The following is a 21301-nucleotide window of genomic DNA, read 5'->3' on the forward strand; positions in this document are numbered from 1 at the left end:
CATTTAAGAAAACTTCAGATCTTATTGTTAAAGATATGTGAATAATAATAGGATATTAACTTTTTAATGGTTGCATCCACCAAGCTAAGCTTAGCATTAATCCTGTTCCTGACTGAAATTGATTCGGAGTGTAACTGAAATATATAGTGACTAGATTGTTTTCAGTATACCGTCAGTCTAGTCATGCCTATTGTTTATTCACTCAACTTGTGTTTGAAGTCTCAATAGTGTGGTTATGGAGACTTAGTTCATGTTGAAACAATTATTTTGCCTGTATTGTTGGTGTGTTTGTTTTTTCAGGTGCCTTTTCCCAGCCTGGCCTTCACTTCTTTCCTGCTGACAAAGTTGATGAACATGTGGGGAGACGGTGGCAAAGAATGGGGGTTACATGGAATTCAAGCTGGTCCAGCCGACAGGAAGCTGCAGGGCTTTTCAGAGTATAGGTAGCACGGTTGCAGGGACAGCTGCGTGGAGATGAACTCATTGGATAAGATAAGCGACAGGATCCTTACTTATCTCGCTGCACACCTTCCTTCTGGGACACCCTAAAGGACAGGGCATTACATATCCAGTCATTTTCCTTGGTTTGGTTCTGGCTATGGTGAGTGAGCAAGGAAAGGAAGGAAAGGGAGACAGATGGGGCAGGGACGTAGGGGTGAGGATGTGAGGTGAAAGACATGAGAGGCTGCTGAATAGAGAGCGTGAGGTTTAAAAATATTGGCTTACCTTTGTATTTGTTGATTTCCAGATTATCTGAGACTAATTATAAAACTAAATGAAAATTGATTGTTATGTCTGTATTTTGTATACAATTGCTTGTTTTCTAAGCAGAGCAGTCTGTAGTTTCTTGTTTCTTGGTGGTGGTGGTGGTGCTGTGGAGTTTCTTCTGACCAGAGTAGAACTGCCCCATAGTGTTTTCTTAGCTGCAATTTTTTGAGGAAGCAGATCGCCAGGTCTTTTCTGCCGTACAGTGCTGGGTGGGATCGAACTGCCAACTCATCGGTTAGCAGCCAAGTGCTTAACTGTTGCTCCTCCTTCAGTTTCTTGTTCAGAGCTATTAAAGTTCATTTCACGTTGAACTGAGTCTTTTCTCCCCTGTCCCTTCTTTTTTCATTCTTTACCTCTGCTGTTCTTTCCTCTTCTTTTTGGTTCGTTTTTTTAAATCTTAGATTTACTTTTGAGTTAAGTGCTGAGCTTTTTTTTTTTTTTTTTTAATGCTTACCACCTTTTATGTTTCAGCTTGCCTTTGTTGTTGTTCTGCCATGTTGCAAAAAATTTTAAAAAAATGTATTGTCTGAAAATACGAGCCTGGTAACCAGTGAGACTCCACTAGCATAGATGAAGAACGGAAAAGCTGGGGACGGAGGAAGTCCTGACAACAATTGTATCACACGCCAAGCCATTTGGCAAGCTTTCTAGTCAGTAAGATCAGGACACCTTTGAGAAGGATGGTGCAAACCAGCTTCTTTATTAAAAGGGAGAGGTGGGTAGGATTTTAGGATTTGGAGGTTGTCATTGGTAAGATATTCCACTGCTGTTTAAATTGGCTGTCATCAGAAAAGAATGATTAATTGTCTGAAAATGGACCATTCCTCTTTCCGCCTGATGTTTTTCCTCCCTTAGCACATGTCTGAATGAAATGAAAATGTGACCCTGTTAAATATGGCTAAATCAGCATGTATAATTCAGGGCTGGGCGCCTCAGTGGAGTGTACTTATATCTGAAAAGTTTATAGTTTTACAGAAATAATGCATTAGTCTTCCCATTAATACGTTCAGGACTTGTAAAGAATAGTTGACAACAACCCCGTCCCCCTAAGACAGAAACAGAAAAACAAGCTCATTCCCCCAAATCCTAGTTACCCGTTTGAAGTGGTTTAAAACCATATTAATGGTTGCTTTCAGTGAGACTCACTTGAATACATATTCTTGTTAGGTGTAAATTAATCTAATTCTGAAAAGTACTAAAAGCACCAGTAATCCAACAACGTATTCTTCAATTTTATTTTACTTTTACAGTGAGATCTAGAAAGAAAAGGACATTAAATTTAAGCAAAGCTTTGAGAATGGTCCCTGTTTTGAAAAGAAGTTGCTTTTGAAAGTTTCTAAGTCAAGACTGTTACGTTAAGGGTAGGTTTATGTGCAGATGCAGTCCTTGTCCTGTGTTAGGGTAGCAGGAGAAGAGAATGTTCAAGACTTAAAAAAAATTTTTTTTTTCACTTTTTAACTTTATTCCAAGGTCTAAGTCATGTTTTCAATTTGAAATTTTAGCACAGCTTGTTCTATTTTTGAGGAAAATACTCAGTTATGATTCAGAAGAAGGTAGTAACAATGAAGCTTGTTAAAAGAAAGTACGTTTTATCCTTTATGAAATATCCATGTTTATTAAAGAATTTTCAGAAATTGTAGCAAAGTCAGACAATCCATATCACCCGTGGCCCCAACAACCAAAGACAATTATCACTACTATTTTGAGATTTTTCGTTCTCATCTTTTCTGTGCGTATGTTTTTACTTTTGTTTTATAATTTGTCACAGCTATTTAATTCCCCTTTTTCTATGTAACTTTACATCATATCTTCTCACATTGTTGAACATCTTTTGTAAAAACCATCGTTTTACGTGTCATCCTTGTGTAGGGGCTGTGCTAATCTCTATATTCTTCCCATTTGAGTATATGTACGGCTAGAGTGAGTACTAAAACCATCCTTTTAATAAATGTATTCCTAGCATAATGCCTGGCTCAAAGGAAGTTCTTCAAAATTGCTTCGAATGATTAAACTGCCGTATGTTCCATCAGATGGATATTTTGTCATTGATTTGCTATTTTCCTTTTTCTTATCCTCTTTTCTTGGGTATTTTGGTTTATTTCCTGTTACAGATGACGCTTCAGACAATATCTTATGTAGAAAGATTCTTCAGCATTTAAGATTATTATTTAAAATATGGTCCCAGAAAAGGAATTACTGAAAGAAAGGGCATGAGCATTTTTATGGTTTTTCATTCCTAACAATAAGTTGCTTTCCAAAAGAATTGTACAAATTTACATTTCATCCCCAGAGTATAAACAGGCTTTTCAAGAAAAACGGATACTGCAGTGTTATCCCAGCAAGGTTGCTTTCTCCGAAGTATCCTACTTTAGTTTTTGTACAACTTTGTGCTTAAATCTAGATCCTGTAGCATTATTTTTACATTTATTTATTCATTCAGCAAATAGTTCCTGAGAACTTCTATGTACTAAATAGAGTTCTTGGGATTACTCAGTGGCTGAAATAAAGCCCGCCCGTCACATTACCAGTGGGGAGAAAGAGTAAACAACTGCACACATACCCATATAACTTCAAGTAGAAGGGCACGTGCTAGCAAGAAAAATAAAGTAAGGTTTAAGGGGACGAAGAGTGAGGGAGGTCAGGAAGGGTGATCAGGGAAGGCCTCTCTATAAGGACATTGAAAGACCAAGACCCGAAAGCAGTGGGTGCTGGGGAAGAGCAGACCAGGCCGAGAGCAAGTACGCCTGTGGCGGGAGTGTGCTGGGCTTGTTGGTGGCCATAAGGAAACCAGTGTAGGTGGAGCCTGGTGAGCAAGGAGGAGAGCGGTCAAAGATGAAGTCAGAGAGATGGGGTGTGAAGGGGATAGCCAAGTGATGTATGGGCTTTGTAGGCTGTGGTGGGAACTTCAGCCTTAGCTTTGAGTGAGAAGAGAAGCCATCTCTACAATTTTGAACAGAGGATGATAGTATCGGACTTAACATTTGAAAAGGATCACTGCTGCAGTGCTGAGAATTAACCTTAGGAGTCAGATCTGCTGTGGGGTGGGGAGGGGGCTAGCTAGGCTACTGCCATTGTGCCCCGATCCATGTTGTTGGCCTAGACCAGGCCATGGGGGCAGAGGCAGTGAGAAGTGTTCTGAATCTGGATAGACTTGAAAGGAAGTGGTTGTGCCTTGGGTGTGTGTGTATGGGTGAGGGAGGAGTCAAGGACGACTCTGTGATTGGTACATAGACAGTTGTGAGAGGAGAGAGGTGCCACTTAATGATAGAAGGAGAACTACAGGAAGAGTAGGATTCAGGGGGAGATTAAGATCTGTCCTGGACCTTTGGAGTTTGAGATGCCTCTCAGAGGTTTAAGTGGAGAGGTTCAGTAGGCTGTTAGATATGCCAGTCTAAAACTTAAAGAGGCTGGGCTGGTGTTGGCCAGGTGTAGATGGTGTTAAAAGCTAGGAGACTGGGAGTCACTGTAGATAAGAGAGGTGTTCTATGGATGGAGCCATGGGCACCTCAGTGTTTAGAGGTTGGGAAGAGAAAGAATCCGTGGAGACTGAGAAAAAGCAATCAGTGAGATGGCAGTGAAACCAAGAGGGTGGTCCTGGAAGGTAAGTCAAGAAAGCAATTCAAGAGAGAGGAAGGGATCTGCTTTGCCAAATGCTGCTGATAGGCCTAGAAAGGTGAGGACTGAAAAATGACCAGTGGATTTGGCAACACAGAGATCTTTGGAGTTCTTCTCAAGAGGAATTGGGGGAGGAGGAATGAAAGCCTGTTGGAGAGTAAGTTCAAGATGATGGGAGGAGAGTAACTGGAGATGATGGGTTTAGACAACTCTTGGTAAGAACATTATTGTATAGGAATGGAGAAATGGGGCAAGGGCTAGAAAGGGTTGTGGGGTCAAGGGAGGGCTTTTTGTTTGTTTTTTAATGAAGATGGGAGATCTTTGAGGAAGAGAATGAGAAATAAGACAGAGAAAAAATGATGATGCAAGAACTAGAACCAGTAGGATCCAGTACACAAGTGGATGGTTGACTGGTTATCATAGGAGCATGGGCAGTTCATCCACAGGTGCAGGAGGGAAGACCAAGAGAATGAGGACAGATGCACCAAGCTTGGCAAGTTGTGCTGACTTCCCCAGTATTGTGTACTATCTTATCCTTTACCAAAGTTACCCCGTATCTATTGTCTAGTTTGTGTTTTCCCCTTCTTATCTTTCCCCTCCCAGTAGCCATCAAAGATTGATTCTTTCTGTGTATAAACCTTTTCATGAGTTTTTATAATAGTGATCTCATACAGTGTTTGTCCTTTTGTGATTGACTTATTCCACTCAGCATAATGCCCACCCGATTCATCCATGTTGTGAGATGTTTCACAGATTCATCATTGTTCTTTATTGTTTGGGTAGTATTCCATTGTGTGTATGTACCATAATTTGTTGTCCATTCATTAGTTGATGGGTACTTAGGTTGTTTCCATCTTTTTGCTGTTATGAATAATGCTGCAGTGAACATAGGTATGCATATGTCTATTCCCATGATGACTGTTATTTCCCTAGGATATATTCCCAGGAGTGGGATTGCTGGATAGTATGGTATTTCTATTTCTGGCTTTTTAAGGAAGTGCCATATCATTTTACAAAATGGTTGTACTATTTTACAGTCCCACTAGCACTGCATAAGAGTCCCAGTCTCCTTGCAGCCACTCCAGCATTCGTTACTTTCTGTCTTTTTGATTCATGCCAGTAACGTTGGGGTCAGATGGTATCTCGCTGTGGTTTTGAATTGTATTTCTCTAATGGGTAGTTAACGCGAGCATTTCCTCATGTGTCTGTTAGCTACTTGAATGTCTTCTTTGGTGAAGTGTCTGTTCATGTCCTTTGCCCATTTTTTAATTGATATATTTGTCTTTTTGTTGTAGAGGTATTGAATTTTCCTATAGATTTTAGAGATTAGACTTTTGTTGGATTTGTCATTTAGGTATTTATTCAATTATTTATATTAATATGGAGTTACGGATATTTATTTGTGGGCTATGATCCACAACTATTGTTATTTATTTTCTGCCCAGATTTGTTCCAGGTTTGGCCATTGAGAGCTTCTTCAGCTTGACTCTTAATGTCCTTTTGACATGCCCTATCCATTTTTGAGCATATCCTTATTTTATGGTACTACAAGGTATTTTAGGTTTATCTTGTGTTTTCTCTTCCCTATCCCCCGCATCAGCCACTTTTCCAAGGAGCCTTGGCTTTTGAAGAGTAATAATCAGAAAGCAAAATCTGGGTGCTAGGTGAGCTCATGGCTATAGGAGTATCATTCTTAGGCCCTCTGTGCAGACAAAGCTAGGAAAAATATGCATATATACTAATCTAGGCTTGGCATATACATCTACATTTGTTTCTATATCTATATGTATAGGTATATATATTTTATATGTATGTTAAAGGTTTTCACTGGCTAATGCTTTTCAGAAGTAGACTGCTTCATATAGCTGGACTATATGAAGAAGAACGGGGCATCAAGAGTGGAGGAGGACTCATTAACAACCTGCGTTACGCAGATGACACAACCTTGCTTGCTGAAAGTGAAGAGGACTTGAAGCACTTACTAATGAAAATCAAAGACCACCGCCTTCATTATGGATTACACCTCAACATAAAGAAAACAAAAATGCTCACAACTGGACCAATGAGCAACGTAATGATAAACGGAGAAAAGATTGAAGTTGTCAAGGATTTCATTTTACTTGGATCCACAATCAACAGCCATGGAAGCAGCAGTCAAGAAATCAAAAGATGTATTGCATCGGGCAAATCTGCTGCAAAGGACCTCTTCAAAGTGCTGAAGAGCAAAGATGTCACCCTGAAGACTAAGGTGCGCCTGACCCAAGCCATGGTATTTTCAATCGCATCATATGCATGTGAAAGCTGGACAATGAAAAAGGAAGACCGAAGAAGAGTTGATGCCTTTGAATTGTGGTGTTGGCGAAGAATATTGAATATACCATGGACTGCCAAAAGAACGAACAAATCTGTCTTGGAAGAAGTACAACCAGAATGCTCCTTAGAGGCAAGGATGGCGAGACTGCATGTTACATACTTTGGACATGTTGTCAGGAGGGATCAGTCCCTGGAGAAGGACGTCATGCTTGGCAGAATACAGGGTCAGTGGAAAAGAGGAAGACCCTCAACGAGGTGGATTGACACAGTGTCTGCAACAATGAGCTCAAGCATAACAACAATTGTAAGGATGGCGCAGGGCTGGGCAGTGTTTCGTCCTGTTGTGCATAGGGTCGCTATGAGTCGGAACCGACTCAATAGCACCTAACAACAACAACAACAACATGGATGTTAAAAACTGTGAGTTTGTATTAATACTTCTGAGTTTAATCTGACACCTCCACGTTCATTCTAGTCTTCCTGCTTTCCTTATTTGTAATTCTTTTTTAGGCAATGAGAAACCTGTCTGAAATATATTTACTAATTATCTGCAGTATATTTCCTAGTTTTTTTAATCCTAGTGTATCAGTTAGGGTTCAACCAGAGAAACTGAATCAGAAACTGAATCAGTAGCATACACACACACACACACACACATATATATATATATATATTTAAAGATTTATTGCATTAGTTTCTGCAGTTGTGGGGGCTGGTTAGGCAGGTCTAAAATTTGTATGTCAGGCCATCAGGAAGGACAGACTGGAACTCTAAGGCACAAGCGAAGCTACAGATCACAGCTGGAATTTCTTCTTCGCAGAAGTTTCATCTCTACTCTTAAGCCTTTCTACTGATTGAATCAGGGTCACCCAGATTATCTCAGATACTCTCCCTTTAAAAGTCAAGTGACTGTGGACTTGTAGTGGGTTAATTACTTTTGTGTGTGGCCCTTCTAGCCATGGTCTTGTAACTTCCACCTAGGTGATTGAGCGGGACTCTGTGATAGGGTAATGTTGGCCTACCAAGGGAATTGGTTAGTTTTGCCTTAAAAGAGAGCCAATTCCAGAGCAGAGAGGAGGATGCTACCACCACCAAGGAATAACAGCCAGGAGTGGAGAGCACATCCTTTGGACCTGGGATCCCTGCGCTGAGAAACTCCTAGAAGCAGAAGACCGAGAGAAAGAACAAGCTGTAATCCTGAAGACAGTGAGAAGCAGTGGCAGCAGGAGACAACAGGGGGGCTTCACGGAGAGAGGAAACTGAGTGCCTTTGGGCAGAGGCCTAGGGCCAGAGAGAGGCATGCCTGCACGCATGGCTGGGAAGAGGCTGTCCTCAGAACTGTGTTCCTTAGCCTAAATTGTAACCTGTTACTACCCTAATAAATCCCATAATCGTTTGTATGGTCTGTGAGTTCTCTGTGGCCATTGCAATGAATTATCGAACCCAGTAGAGAGTGCTTCAGACTTGGTAAAGATGGTGGAGAGAGAAGGCGTATCTGACCTCAGCCTCATAGGAATTGGCCTTGGGCTGTTGATCTTGGTATTGGTTCCACTTTGTGGTGTTGGAGGAGGTCAGACACCGCCCCCATGCCGTTTTTAGGCTTTACTTGCATCTGCAAAATACTTTCAGAGTAATACCTACAGTAGTGTTTGATTGATTACTGGGGACTGTGCCCCATAGGGTTTCCAAGGAGTGGCTGGTGGATTTGAACTCCCGACCTTTTGGTTAGCAGCCATAGCTCTTAACCACGGTGCCACCAGGGCTCCTCTTTTTTTGCTCCTTTTTTTATAGCCTTGCCAGGTGGCCACATAAAGTGACCATCACACTCTATGTATATGCTTGAAGTAGTTACTGGGTTGCCAGTCCCTATGTCGGTGAGAAATAGGGTATCATATCCTAGTTTGTTTTATAAGCACTCTGTTTTTTATGTGAAATTTATAGACATGACAGTGAATAGAATAGCACTTTTCAGAATCTCTGCCCCTTGTTTGTGTTTCGTCTTCCTTGCTGAGTGCCCATCAGTCTTCCCCTGTATCCCAGCACTTGGCAAGTGACTAGCTGTTGAGTGAATAAAATGAATAAAGCTATCCATCCTAATATTCCTTTATTACTAGTTTTCCCTTTAGTGGGTGTTTCTATTCAGAGAGAAGAGTGAGGTGGGAGACTCACTTTGGAGGGAGGTAGGAAGAGACCGAAAGATGGGTTAGTTTAAATCCTGAAAGTGTTTTTTAAATGTTCTCTTTACTTGGGGTTAAAAGACAGAAATCCATTCCTTTCACAGAATGCTTGCTTTCCCTTCCTTCTTCCCCCCACTCCTTCTACAAGGACTACTTGGTTAGTATTTCTACCTTTTGCAAAATGGATAACTCCCCATGGTTTAGTGCTTCAGAATAGGCTAGTTGAATGCGTTACCAGACAGTAGCAGTTGACAACATTACTATTTTGGACTAGCATAATATAAATTGTCATTTATTTAACCATATTTTCTGAATGCTTCTTATATGCCATACATTTAGGCTATAGAGAGGAAAAGGTACTGACTCTGCCATTAAAGGGTATTTGTTCTAGTGTACTGTTTCTCTAATTTGAGTAATATTGGTTCTCTTTCAATGGAAAAAAAAATTCTCTGGAATTCCCAGTGTTGACTTACGTTATTTTTGTTACAATGTTATGTAGGTACACACAAACATATAAGTAGGAATAAATACCTTATGTTTATATTTCTTTTACAACTGTAAACTAAAACCAATTTGCAGTGAAATATAAAATTACAAAATCATTGAAATCCAAATTAACTGTATTGATTTAATTTATCAGATGATGATGTTTTGCTAAAATGAGAGCACTATTTGGGATTACAAATAATTGTATTGACTCATGCTGGCCAAGGTTGTGAGTTCAGCCTGCTCAGCTGCCATGTGATGACTCAGTCTTCCCACTAGTAGTTTTGTGTATTGGAACTACTGAATTCTGTGTTCTTGTAGAGTGCAATGTGATTTCATTTGGTCTTCTGTTAGCCCAAACACATCATCTGCTTTGTAGGTCTGCCTCTGTTGGCATCTTTTTAGGGCAAGACAGTTAAAATGGTGATAGTTTGTCCCATCATGATTTTAAAATGCAGTATAAACTGGGACCTTGAATAAGGAGACATACTGTGAGCCCCAGGAATACGTCCATCGATCCCCATCAGAGAAACACTGGTTCAGCAAAGAGACAAATGTGTAAGCATACGGTTACCATATGATGTGCTCACTGCTGTGCCAGAAGTATGTACAAGGTTTCAGTGTAGTGAATTACTTAATGTGTCCCTTCTAGCCATACGTAGGCTTTGTGACTCACACACAGTGATTGAGTGGGCCTATGCAAAGAAGGTATATGGAACCTGTGATGGTTCAGGTCATGTGTCAGCTTGGCTAAGCCATGATTCCCAGTATTGTGTGGTTGACTTCCATTTTCTGTGTTGTGGATTCTGATCCCTGCATGTTGATGAGGCAGAAACTGGTGTAAGGTGTGTCTTGGGTCGAAGCCTTGCAGGCGAGTGTGATTCAAGTCCCACCCTTACTAAAGTTATGCCCTTTCCTGGGGTGTGGCCTGCATCTAAGATATGTGTGTGTCCTGGCAAGGGTCTCTCTGCATCTGGATTCCATGCCTGGTTTGTGATCAGTTGACCTCCCTAGAGGCCAGCTGTCTGACCTGGGATTCACGAGCTTCCACAGCCCCCTGTGCTGGTGGCCTATTGTTTGAGCTGATTCACCAGCTTCTGCAGCCTGGTGAGTGAGCAGCCTGTGGTCTGAACAGCCGCCGATTTGGGTTCCATCAGCTCCTGTAGCCACATGGGTTGGGAGAACCCTACACCTGACCTATGAATTTGGGAGTTGCTAGCCTCCACAACCATGTGAGCCATTTCCGTTATGTGGTTCATTTGTTTTGTGAGACACTGCAGCGAATTAGGGAACCCAAAGATGGGAGGGAGAGTACTGAGGAGAGAGGGAGTAGTGGATGTTAGAGATGATGGTGTGGCACAGCAGCTTGGAAAAGTTGGACGTTTGGTGCATCTTTAACCTCCGCCTCATAGGGACCCAGCTGTGTGCTGATCCTTATTAAAACAATTATTTGTCTAAAGGTGCAGTGGGGATGCACTTGAAGGAGGAGAAGGAGTTTGCCAGGTTGATAAGAGGCGAGGGGATTTCAGACAGAACTAAGAGCATGTACAAGACAGAACTCATGGGGGCCTGGAGGCGTGGGTAGTTTGTCACTGCTGGAATATACTTTAAAGGAGTGCTTTTGAAGGAAGCCTTGTAACAGAATCCTTGCTGTGGACTTCTTATCTCTAGGAGAGAAATTTTGCTTGTGTTATAACACTAAAAATTTTGTGATTGAAGATCTTCATTTTCATGTTGGGTATATAGTCTTGTCTTTTTTACAGCTTTTTTGAGGTATAATTTACATAACATACAATTTACCCATTTCAGTGTAGAGTTCATTGGTTTAGTAAATTTATATAATTGTACAGTCATCACCACAGTTCAGTTTTAGAACACTTTAATCACCCCAAAATGTTTTCTCCTGCCAGTTTGTAGTGAATTCCTTCTCCTAGCCCCAGCTGTAGGCAACAACTGACCTACTTTCTATCCCTATAATTTTGCCTTTTATAGAAATTTCGTGTAAGTAAGGTCATCCAGTATATAGTCTTCTGTTTTTGGCTTCATTCAGTTAGCACAATGTTTTTGAGGTTCATCCATGTTGTAGCATGTATTAGCACTTCATTTGTTTTTATGGCCAAATAATATCCACTGTATGTATATATAGCATATTTTGTTTATCCATTCATGAATTCATGGACATTTGTATTTTTTTTTTTCAATTTTTGGCTCTTATGACTAATGCTGTTAAGAACATTTGGTTGCATGTCTTTGTGTGGATGTATGTTTTAATTTTTCTTGGGTGGATACTCTGTAGTGGATTTACTGAGTCTTATGGTAAGTTAGCTTTTTAAGAAACTGCCAAGCTGTTTTCCAAAGAGGCTATAAAAGCTGTAGATTTTACTGAGTGTATATATAGTCTTATTGGCAAGCAGCCACAGTGTTGTCATTTGTAGTGTTAGTGTGCTGGAACACGTGCGTACAGAGCATAGAGAAGGAAAAGAAGTGAGAGGCACCGTTGTAGGAAGGGTTATTCCTTTGTCTCCCACTTGATGATCTGTGCCTACATCAGCACCAAATCGAATGGCTTTCCGAGGGGATTGCATTCTTCTGTTTAATATTAGCAATGATTTTTTTGCTTTTTATGAGCTCTGGTTTTGTGTCAACTATTTGTCAGGTTCCAGAGTCAGGAAAAATCCCCCTTTAGTGATTCCCACTGGCCTAAAACAGCACCCCCATAGCTATCTATCTTTTTCTGGAATTCTGTGGCCCAACTTTCACAAAGTTAGGGGAAAAGCCTTAAATATGTAGGAGGATGAGCGGATAAGTTGAAATGTGTGGTTTGTGTGTGTGTTGGAAAGGAAGACTAGGGTATGGTTATATTATTACACGTGTAGTATTTTGACCACAGCATTATTAGTTTGACAAGTTGTGTTGGAATTAGATTTGGTACAAGACTGAATGTTCTGGATGTAAATAGCTTGGGAACAGACGGGTTTAGGTTTGGTGTTTTAATAGCGTTAGATGAGAAGTGCAGAATACTTCATGCCTTTTGATTATAATATAAAGTTCAGCACCAAGGTCATTCTCTCTCTTCCCCCTTAAATCTGCCTCCTTCCTCTGGACTTCCTCTCTGGGTAAGTGGCACTCACTACAAGCCATGCAAACCAGAACCTGGAAGTCAGCCTAGGACGTACCCTTCCCCTTCCTCTCCCCCTCCCCCACATCCTGTGGGTCACTGACTTTTTTTTTTTTAATTCTCCTCTACTTCCAATCTGACTTCTCTTTTCTATTTCTACCATTGGTTGTAGCTTTCTGTTTCCTTTTTTTTGGAGGGGGGGCACAATTAGGATATGTTATTTATTAAGTCATAATATTCAACAGACGTCAAGGCCAAACGCACACACTGGAGATGTGTATGAAAGCAAGGCACCACTTCTCCTTTTCCTGCTCAGCCAGGACCACGCAGCTGCACATTTCTGTGTGTGGTTCTTTCCTCCTTTCAAAGCAAAGCACTAGATCATTTCATCTTTATGACACCGTGTGGAGGGTGGATACTGAGCTCAGTGCAGATCGCAGGTGAGCAGACCCCAGGGAGAGCAGCGGTTGAGTGTGCACTTCAGGATGGTTGGACTCTGCCCTTGCTGGAAAATAACAACAGTGACAGCATCTTTTCTATGCCTGAACACAGTTCCGAGAAGGCGGCAGGGCTTACTGTGGGGGACAAAGGCGTTTGAAATTCATCCAGCAAGGGGCAAAGCTTGCCTTAAATATACCTTCAGTTGTGAAAGAGTTTCCACCCAACCCACTAATTACATTTTAACAAATATCTTCTTCTTTTAAAAGCTTTGCGTCATGTCGGAGTGGGTTTTGGGGTGTGTAATTCATACTCACCCAATTTACTCAGCACACTGATTTCCTCCTCTCTCCAGGATGCCTTGGGAACCCCATAGGACTGACTCCGGCAGTAACATGTGGAGTCTCACGTGCTTTATACCCTTTCTGGTGGATCTTAAAGCAGTGAGAAAACTCGTCTGCAAAATGGCCATTTTATGTAGAAATCTAGGCTAATATTTGACGAAGTAGTAGCTGTACCCATGACAATAAAAGGCATATGAGCATTCACATGTCACATTGTGTATGAGGCCTACTTGATCACCTTGTTGTTATATTTATAATAGCAACTTTTCTCACCTTGCTGACCCTACACTGGTTTTTCTTTCCTTGACGCTTATTACTTTCTAACATAGTATACAATTTATTTATTTTTAAATAAAAGCTTTATTAAAAAAAACATTTTTGTGTTTAATGTTTATTGTCTGCCTCCTTTCCCTAGAACATCCTTCTTTTTTGCTTATTCCTGAAACCTAAGCACCAGCCAGGCCATGCCTGGCACCTTGCCAGCTCTCAAATATTTATTGACTGAGTCCTGGAGGAAATGGGAACAAACACTGAAGTGGGATGGCATTTCCAATTCAGAGAGGTTAGCATTGCCGCCTTCCTATTCCCTCCAGCTCAGTCCAGTTTTCACCTCCTTATCACCTTACCTTCTCACCTCCATTGCCTTACCACCTCACCTCACTGCCTCATCCCCTCACCTCACTGCCTCATCCCCTCACCTCACCACCTCACCGCCATTGCTTCATCCCCTCACCTCACTGCCTCATCCCCTCACATCACCTCCTCACTGTCTTACCTCCTTACCGCCTCACTGCCTCACTCCTGTTTCCTTTTAATCTTTTCTCTATTCTAGTTCATCCTTTACAATGGCATTGGAGTGACTTATTAACAAAGAGAGGCTATTTATGTGACCCTGTTTCAATTTATGTCAAAATGTGTGTGTGTATCTCTGTGCGTGCATGTGTGTGTGTGGCTTCCTGTTGACTATAGGGTAAAGTCTAAACTTTCCTTGCTGCAGAAGGGCCTTCACAGAACAGCTCCTGCCCACCTCACCCCCCATGTTTGCCCTGTGGCCTCATGATGGCTCTTGAGCTTCCAGGTCTTTGCAGATCCTGCTCTGGTTGCTGGAAACTCAATCCTCCCCTGCCCTTTTCTATTCTGGACATGTCAGTTTATCCTTCCAAGTCTTAGTGTAGGTGCACAGGGTACCTGAAACCTTCCTGGACACCTTTTTTTCTTTCCACCCCCTTCCTCCTGTATTCTAATAGCAGTTTTTACAAACCCTTCTGCTTGTCCTTGAGTACAGTAGTGATGTTTGCTTCTCTGTCCCTCTGCTGGACAGCATACTGTTTGGTAGTGGGGGCTCTTACATGTTTGTAACCCTGGCCTTTGGTACAGTGCTTGGCACCAAGTGTATACTCCATAAGGATTTGCAGATGAAGAGGGAAGAAGAGTCAGGGCTAAAGGTAGGCAGCAATGGCAGGTACTTAGGAGGAGTGACTCTCAGGAGCTCATGACTTTCAGGAGGAAGCATGTTGGGTTCATCTCGGTCTTTCAGGGAGATGTAGACCCAAAACCACTCACTGACTCAAAGAGCTTCAAAAGAGACAGTACTGTTTCATTAATCCAAAACCCTCATGCTCAGAAAATTGTTTATACTTGTATTTTACTCAAACTCTTTATACTGGGTTTAAGCCTTTATTCCAACTTATATATATGACTCCTTCTGTAAAAGAGGAAACCCTGGTGGCGTAATGTTTAAGAGCCACAGCTGCTAACCAAAAGGTCAGCAGTTCAAATCCACCAGGTGCTTCTTGGAAGCCCTGTGGGGCAGTTCTTCCCTGTCCTATAGGATAGCTATGAGTTGGAATTGACTCGACGGCAACGGGTTTTTTTTTTTTTTTTTTTTTCCTGTAAAGGTGAATCAAATATTTAAAGCAGTGTTGTAACAAAATCGAAACAGGAGTTGTGGAATTAGATCCCAAAGTGTGTGAACCAATTAGGTAAGCTTTAAACCACGTATACATGATTATTGAAAAATTAGTGTTTTGCATATGATATTCTTTTTTTTTCTGTTTCATTTTCTTTTTGTGCACAGTTCTGCTTTATGTATTCTGGTGAGAGATTCTGTATGCTGTAGTTCACTCTTTGTCTTTTATTTCTATAACCTGCCAAGTATAATTATAGGTAGAATTGTGATTTATAAAATGAGAATGCCTGTCTGAGGGAGCATGGAAGTCCATGACGAAAATGCTGTGAGGGAAGAAATGTAAGAATGTATCCCTTCACCAAGTGTTCTCCATTTGGTTTAGAGTTCCAGTCTCCTTGGAGATTGGAGACCACTTTTTTTCCTTTTTTTAAGTCCTTTTGTCATTCTGCTAGATTAATTTTTACCTATCATTCGGCAGTCTTATTGTCTTCGGTCGTTTCTAGATTCCATTATTTCTAGTACCTTTGCTGCAAGTTTGTAAGCAGTCTTCCAAACCTTTGTGAACAAGGTGTTAGTTAAGGTATCTATTGAAGATACTGTATATTTTATACTTTTTGTTTTTGATCTAAGAGCTTGTCTTAGTCATCTAGTGCTGCTATAACAGAAATACTACAGATGATGCCTTTAACAAAAAGAAATTTATTCTCTCACAGTTTAGGAGGGTAGAAGTCTGAATTCAGGATGCCAGCTCCAGGGAAAGGCTTTCTTTCTCTGTTGGCTTTGGGGAAAGGTCCTTGTCATCAATTTTCCTCAGTTGAGGAGCGTCTTGGTGCTGGGACCCCAGGTCCAAGTATGTGTTACTCTTCTGACACTACTTTCTCCGTGGTGTGAGGTCCCTGTGTCTCTCTGCTTGCTTCTCTCTTTTATATCTCACAAGAGATTGATTTAAAACACAGCCTTATCTGGAGGTTGAGTCCTGCCTCGTTAACGTAACTGCCACTAATCGCACCTCATTAACATCATAGAGGTAGGATTTATAACACATAGGAAAATTACATCAGATAACAAAATGGTGGACAGTCATACAATAATGGACTAACCAAGTTGACATACATTTTTGGGGACACAATTCAATCCATGACAGTCCACCCTTTAGACCCCAAATTTATGTACTTGCAACTTGTAAAAGTGTTTTTATTTATTTATTGTGCTTTAAGTGAAAGTTTACAAATCAAGTCAGTCTCTCATACAAAAAGTTATACACACCTTGCTATGTACGTCTAGCTGCTCTCCCTCTAATGAGACAGCACACTCCTCCTCTCTACACCGTATTTTCCATGTCCATTCAACCAGCTTTTGTCCCCCTCTGCCTTCTCCTCTCCACTCCAGACAGGAGTTGCCCACATAGTCTAATGTGTCTACTTGAGCGAGGAGGCTCACTCCTCATGGGTATCATTTTCTATCTTATAGTCCAGTCCAATCCCTGTGTGAAGAGTTGGCTTCAGGAATGGTTCCAGTCTTGGGCTAACAAAGGTCCAAGGACCATGACCTCCAGGGTCCCCATAGTCTCAGTCAGACCATTAAGTCTGGTCTTTTATAAAAGTGTTTTGATCTCAAAAGCAAAATAGTTTAAGGAGGAAATATTATGTGGATTAAGTCCCTGGCAAAAAGCACCATATTAACTGTCAAGTATGTTTGGTAGTTAACATTAAGCATTAACTGCCAAGCAACTAAGTTGAAGGAAATCATTTCCTCAAGTATAGACCAAAGTAAGGAATTCATTTAAACTAGAGTTTAAGGATGAGGATGTATTTTAATGAATCCCATGTGTTTTGATTGACCCTGTTAATCCCTAATTGATCTCATTACCTATTGCATTTATGCTTAGTTATTTACCATTTTAAATATATTCAGTATTCACTCTAAGTAATTTTTTTCAGGTTATATCTATACCATACTGAGTGGTGGAGTATTTATTTATTAATGAATTTTGGATACTTGGATAAGAATATTTAAATGTTTACGTATGTTTTGAGGTATATATAAACCCATTGCCATGGAATCGATTCCCACTCATAGCTACTTGGAAAACCTTTTACAGCTTTGTATTTCTAAGATTCTAAGTCTTCGAAGGACTATCAGGTAGAAAAGGAGGCAGATTGTTGACATTGGTTTAGAAGACGTGAAGTAAACATGACAAAGAAGCCAGATTTAATGTAACGTATTATTGTTTTTTTTGTTTTTTAGTTATTGTTGTTAGTTGCCCCCAGGTTGATTCCAACTCATGGTGACTCCATGTGTGCAGAGTAGAACTGCTCCATAGAGTTTTCAAGACTGTGACCTTTCAGAGGCAGATTGCCAGGTCTGTCTTCTGAGCTGCCTCTGGGTGGGTTCGAACTGCTGACCTTTCATCTAGTAATGGACCACTTAATCATTTGGGTCACCCAGGGATTCTAACTTTGCGCAAAGAATACTTTTAACAGGGAGATGGATCCCATTTTGAGTTGGCTTTCCCTGTGGTTGTTTACATAGTAGACAGTTGGCTGTTTCTCTGTTTCACTGATAGGAGAGTGGATTCTTGTCGCTGGAGAGACCAAACAAGATGATGGCCAAGGTTCCTTTCACCCCTACCCACCACTACTGCCGTTGAGTCCATTCTAACTCATAGCAACCCCATGGGATTTCCAAGGCTATCAATCTCCACAAAAGCAGACTGCCACATCTTTCTCCTATGGAGCCATGGGTGGTTTCGAACCTCTGACCCTTCGGTTAGCAGTCGATCACTTTAACCACTGCGCCACGAGGACCCATTTAACTCCTCGATCCTGAGAAATCATATACAATCTTACCGAGGAGAAGACTGAAGTCTAAGGAGGTTAAATGATTTTGCTTTTCAGATTTTAAGAACTTAATGAAATGAGAATTCAAGCACCCCTGTCAGTTTTGGAGCTGCAACTTAGAAAAAAGTGAAAAAATGTAACTGAAGGTAGATCAGGTCCTCCCAGCCTGTTCCTGACAGCATTGTCAGCCCTCCCCTCCCCGGCCCCCCGCCCCACATCACCTCCGTACCCTGCGTATCCTCTTTGAAGCAGCTTTGATAACTCCGGGACAACCACAAGAGTTTAATGCCACAGGGCCTTTGCATATAGAGTTTTTTCGGTACCATCCCTGTCCTCCCAGATACCTGGTGAATTCTTACTTTTCATCTGATGCATTGCTCTGTAGTTATCTCTTTTGTAAACATTTATTGGTCATCCTTACTGGCCTCAGGATCCTTGATGCTCCCATAGTACTTTACACAGACTTATTTTAGTACAGCATTCACTATGATTGTAAGTGATGAATGTTCCTCAAGGGACTGAACTTGCTAAACCTGTTGCATGAACTTGATAATACTTCAACCATTAGAATGTACCTGTTCAACTAGGACTTGAAGTCAGATCGTTTGGGTTTTCATCCGAGCTCTGCTACCTTTTAGCTCTGTAACGTTGGACAAGTTACTTAACCAGTGCCTTGGGTTCTTATCAATTAGATGAAAGTGTTAATAGATCCCCCCTACAACCATAGGGTTGTTAAGAGGATTAAACAAGTTAATACATGTAAAGTGCTTAGAACAATATCAAGTAAGCATTTGGTAAGTTTGAGCTATAATCTAGACCAAAGCTGAGAAGTCTAGCTTATTAAGAAACAAATTATTAGTAGAGTTTATTTAAGAAGACAAAGAAAGTTTCAGGCCAAAACAAAATGAGGTTAAGCTGCTGTTATGGATAGAATTGTGTCCCCCCAAAATGTGTATGAATTTGGGTGGGCTATAATTCCCAAAAAAGAAAAAAAAAAAGAGAGAGTTTTTTTTTCTTTTTTTTTTAAATAATTCCCAGTGTTGTGGGATTGTCCACCATTTTGTCGTCCGACTTGATTCTCCTATGTGTTGTAAATCCTGCCTCTGATGTTAATGAAGCAGTTATGTTAATGAGTCAGAACTCAATCTACAAGATTAGATTGTATTTTGAGCCAGTCTCTTCTGAGATATAAAAGAGAGAAGCAAGCAGAGAGACAGGGGACCTCATTACCACCAAGCAAGAAGAGCCAGGAGGACACATCCTTTGGACCCAGGGTCCCTGTGGTAAGAAGCTCCTTGACCAGGGGAATATTGATAACAAGGGCTTTTCCCCAGAGCTGACAGAGAGAGAAAGCCTTCCACTGGAGGTGGTGCCCTGAATTCAGACTCCTAACCTCCTAGACTGTGAGAAAATAAAATTCTCTTTGTTAAAGCCATCCACTTGTGGTATTTTTGTTATAGCGCACTAGATAACTAAGACAACTGCTATTAAGATTCCCCAAAGGACACTTCAGTAATATGGCTGAAATTTGATAGGTGTTCCTCTCTCATGAAATAGTCCAAAGTTGAGCAGTCCAAGGCTCTAGTCCACACAGTCTTTCAGGGACCCCAGAGAAGGTGGTTTCAACTTTACGGAGAGGATCCAGAAGTTGTACACATCACTCATGGTTACATTCCATTGTCCAAAGAAGTCATGACCACACCTAGCTGCCAGAGAAACTCGGGGGTGAGTAGGAGGCTCCTTTAGATGGACCGGTTAGATTCTCAGCTTTGCCCCTTTATCACTATGAGACTTTGGACAAGTTGTTTAAGCTCTCTTTGGCTGTTTTCTTATCCTTAAAATGGAATTAATAATAGTTCCTTGCCTCATAGGGTTATGATGAGGATTATGTTAAATTAGTACACCTAAAGCCATTCAGGAGCTCTGGTAGCACAGTGGTTAAGAGATCAGGCTGATAACCAAAAGGTAAGCAGTTTGAATCCACCAGCTGCTCCTTAGAAACCCTATGGGACAGTTCTACCCTGTCCTATAGGGTTGCTATGAGTTGGATTTGACTCGGTGGCACACAGCAACAAAAGCCATTCAGGACTGTAGCTGCCACAAAGGAAGAATTATATAAATGTTAGCAATTATGATTATTCCTTTATTAAAAGGAAGAAGGGAAAATGAGTATTGGGGGACACTTAACAGTCTCTTCCATGGGAGGAAATCCAGAGACTGGGCTTCCTCCCCAGCCTGCCTCATTACCTGAGGTTTCTGCGTGACCACAGCTTTATCGTAATTACTGTAGGTCCCAGGAACTTGCAGGCTCTACTTGAGTCTGCCTTGCACCAGCCTCCCTTGGGTCAGTGTTAAAAAGGCGTATGGTCTTCTTTATGGTTTTGACCTCTTAATTTTCCATTTCTAGTCCTTCCTCCGCTATAGCTTGTCATTAATATACCAAGGAAGTAAAGAAAACATTCTATTTATAACTACTTGTTAATTCTTCCTTATAGTAGATACATTCATAAAAAGATGGCTGTAAAGTGATATTTCATATATGGAAATCCATCTCCAGTTGATACCAGTTTGAAAATGTGAATCAGCAGGAAAGTAGGCAATATGCAATCTAGTTACTTCTAGCTCCTGCTTTGTGTTCAAGATTGATACGATGTCTTTTATCATGTGTCTTTGTAGACTTACAGTAGGCTGCATTGCACCCGTAGGTATGTGCCATAGGCATACACACTTAATTGGCAGCTTACAAAACCATTCTGGGAAATAGCTATATGTGTGCCATGATAGTAGGATAGTAGGTCAAGTAAACTTGGGAAATATGGTGTGTTGTATCTTCCACTTGGAGATTCATGGATCGTATTAGTATATTAAAAGCTTTGAGAAGGATGGTAGCAGAATAACCTGTTTAATTTTGCTTAGTTCACTCTCCAGACTCATTTGAATGATTTTTTGTTTTGTTTTATTTTTGAATAGTGCTGCTATAACTGTAATGGAAAATAGGGTTCTGTACATACTAACTTTGACAGTGTGAGAAATCCTGATCTACCTCAAAGTGTAACACGTATTGTCCTCCTAATTCTATGAGATGTCTGTAATTTCGTGTACATCTCTGTCATCAGAGTAAGGTATAAATATAGAGCCTGTTCATACAGGGAGAGAGTATCAGGAATATGCTTTCCATTTCATGTGAAAGAAATGCAAGTTTGACATTGCCTGATTAGTGGTGCTGAGAATTCTCTTCTCTTAGGAATTCATCCAGAAACAAACTTTTCTGATTAAAAATTTTAGGAGTGTGT

General features: G+C 40.9%; 1 protein-coding gene and 1 non-coding gene across 2 annotated transcripts in view; one reads left to right on the forward strand and one right to left on the reverse strand.

Annotated features, from left to right (window-relative positions):
* PELI2 (pellino E3 ubiquitin protein ligase family member 2) overlaps positions 1-21301 on the forward strand; it is a 217407-nt gene that overhangs the window by 24479 nt on the left and 171627 nt on the right. The gene's annotated exons all lie outside the window — the stretch shown is intronic.
* On the reverse strand, positions 2593-2696 carry LOC111750256 (U6 spliceosomal RNA). The gene has a single exon (XR_002785405.2). It is a non-coding gene; the product is annotated as a U6 spliceosomal RNA (small nuclear RNA).

Source organism: Loxodonta africana, chromosome 10, assembly GCF_030014295.1.
Source record: "Loxodonta africana isolate mLoxAfr1 chromosome 10, mLoxAfr1.hap2, whole genome shotgun sequence".
NCBI classification, from domain to species: domain Eukaryota; kingdom Metazoa; phylum Chordata; class Mammalia; order Proboscidea; family Elephantidae; genus Loxodonta; species Loxodonta africana.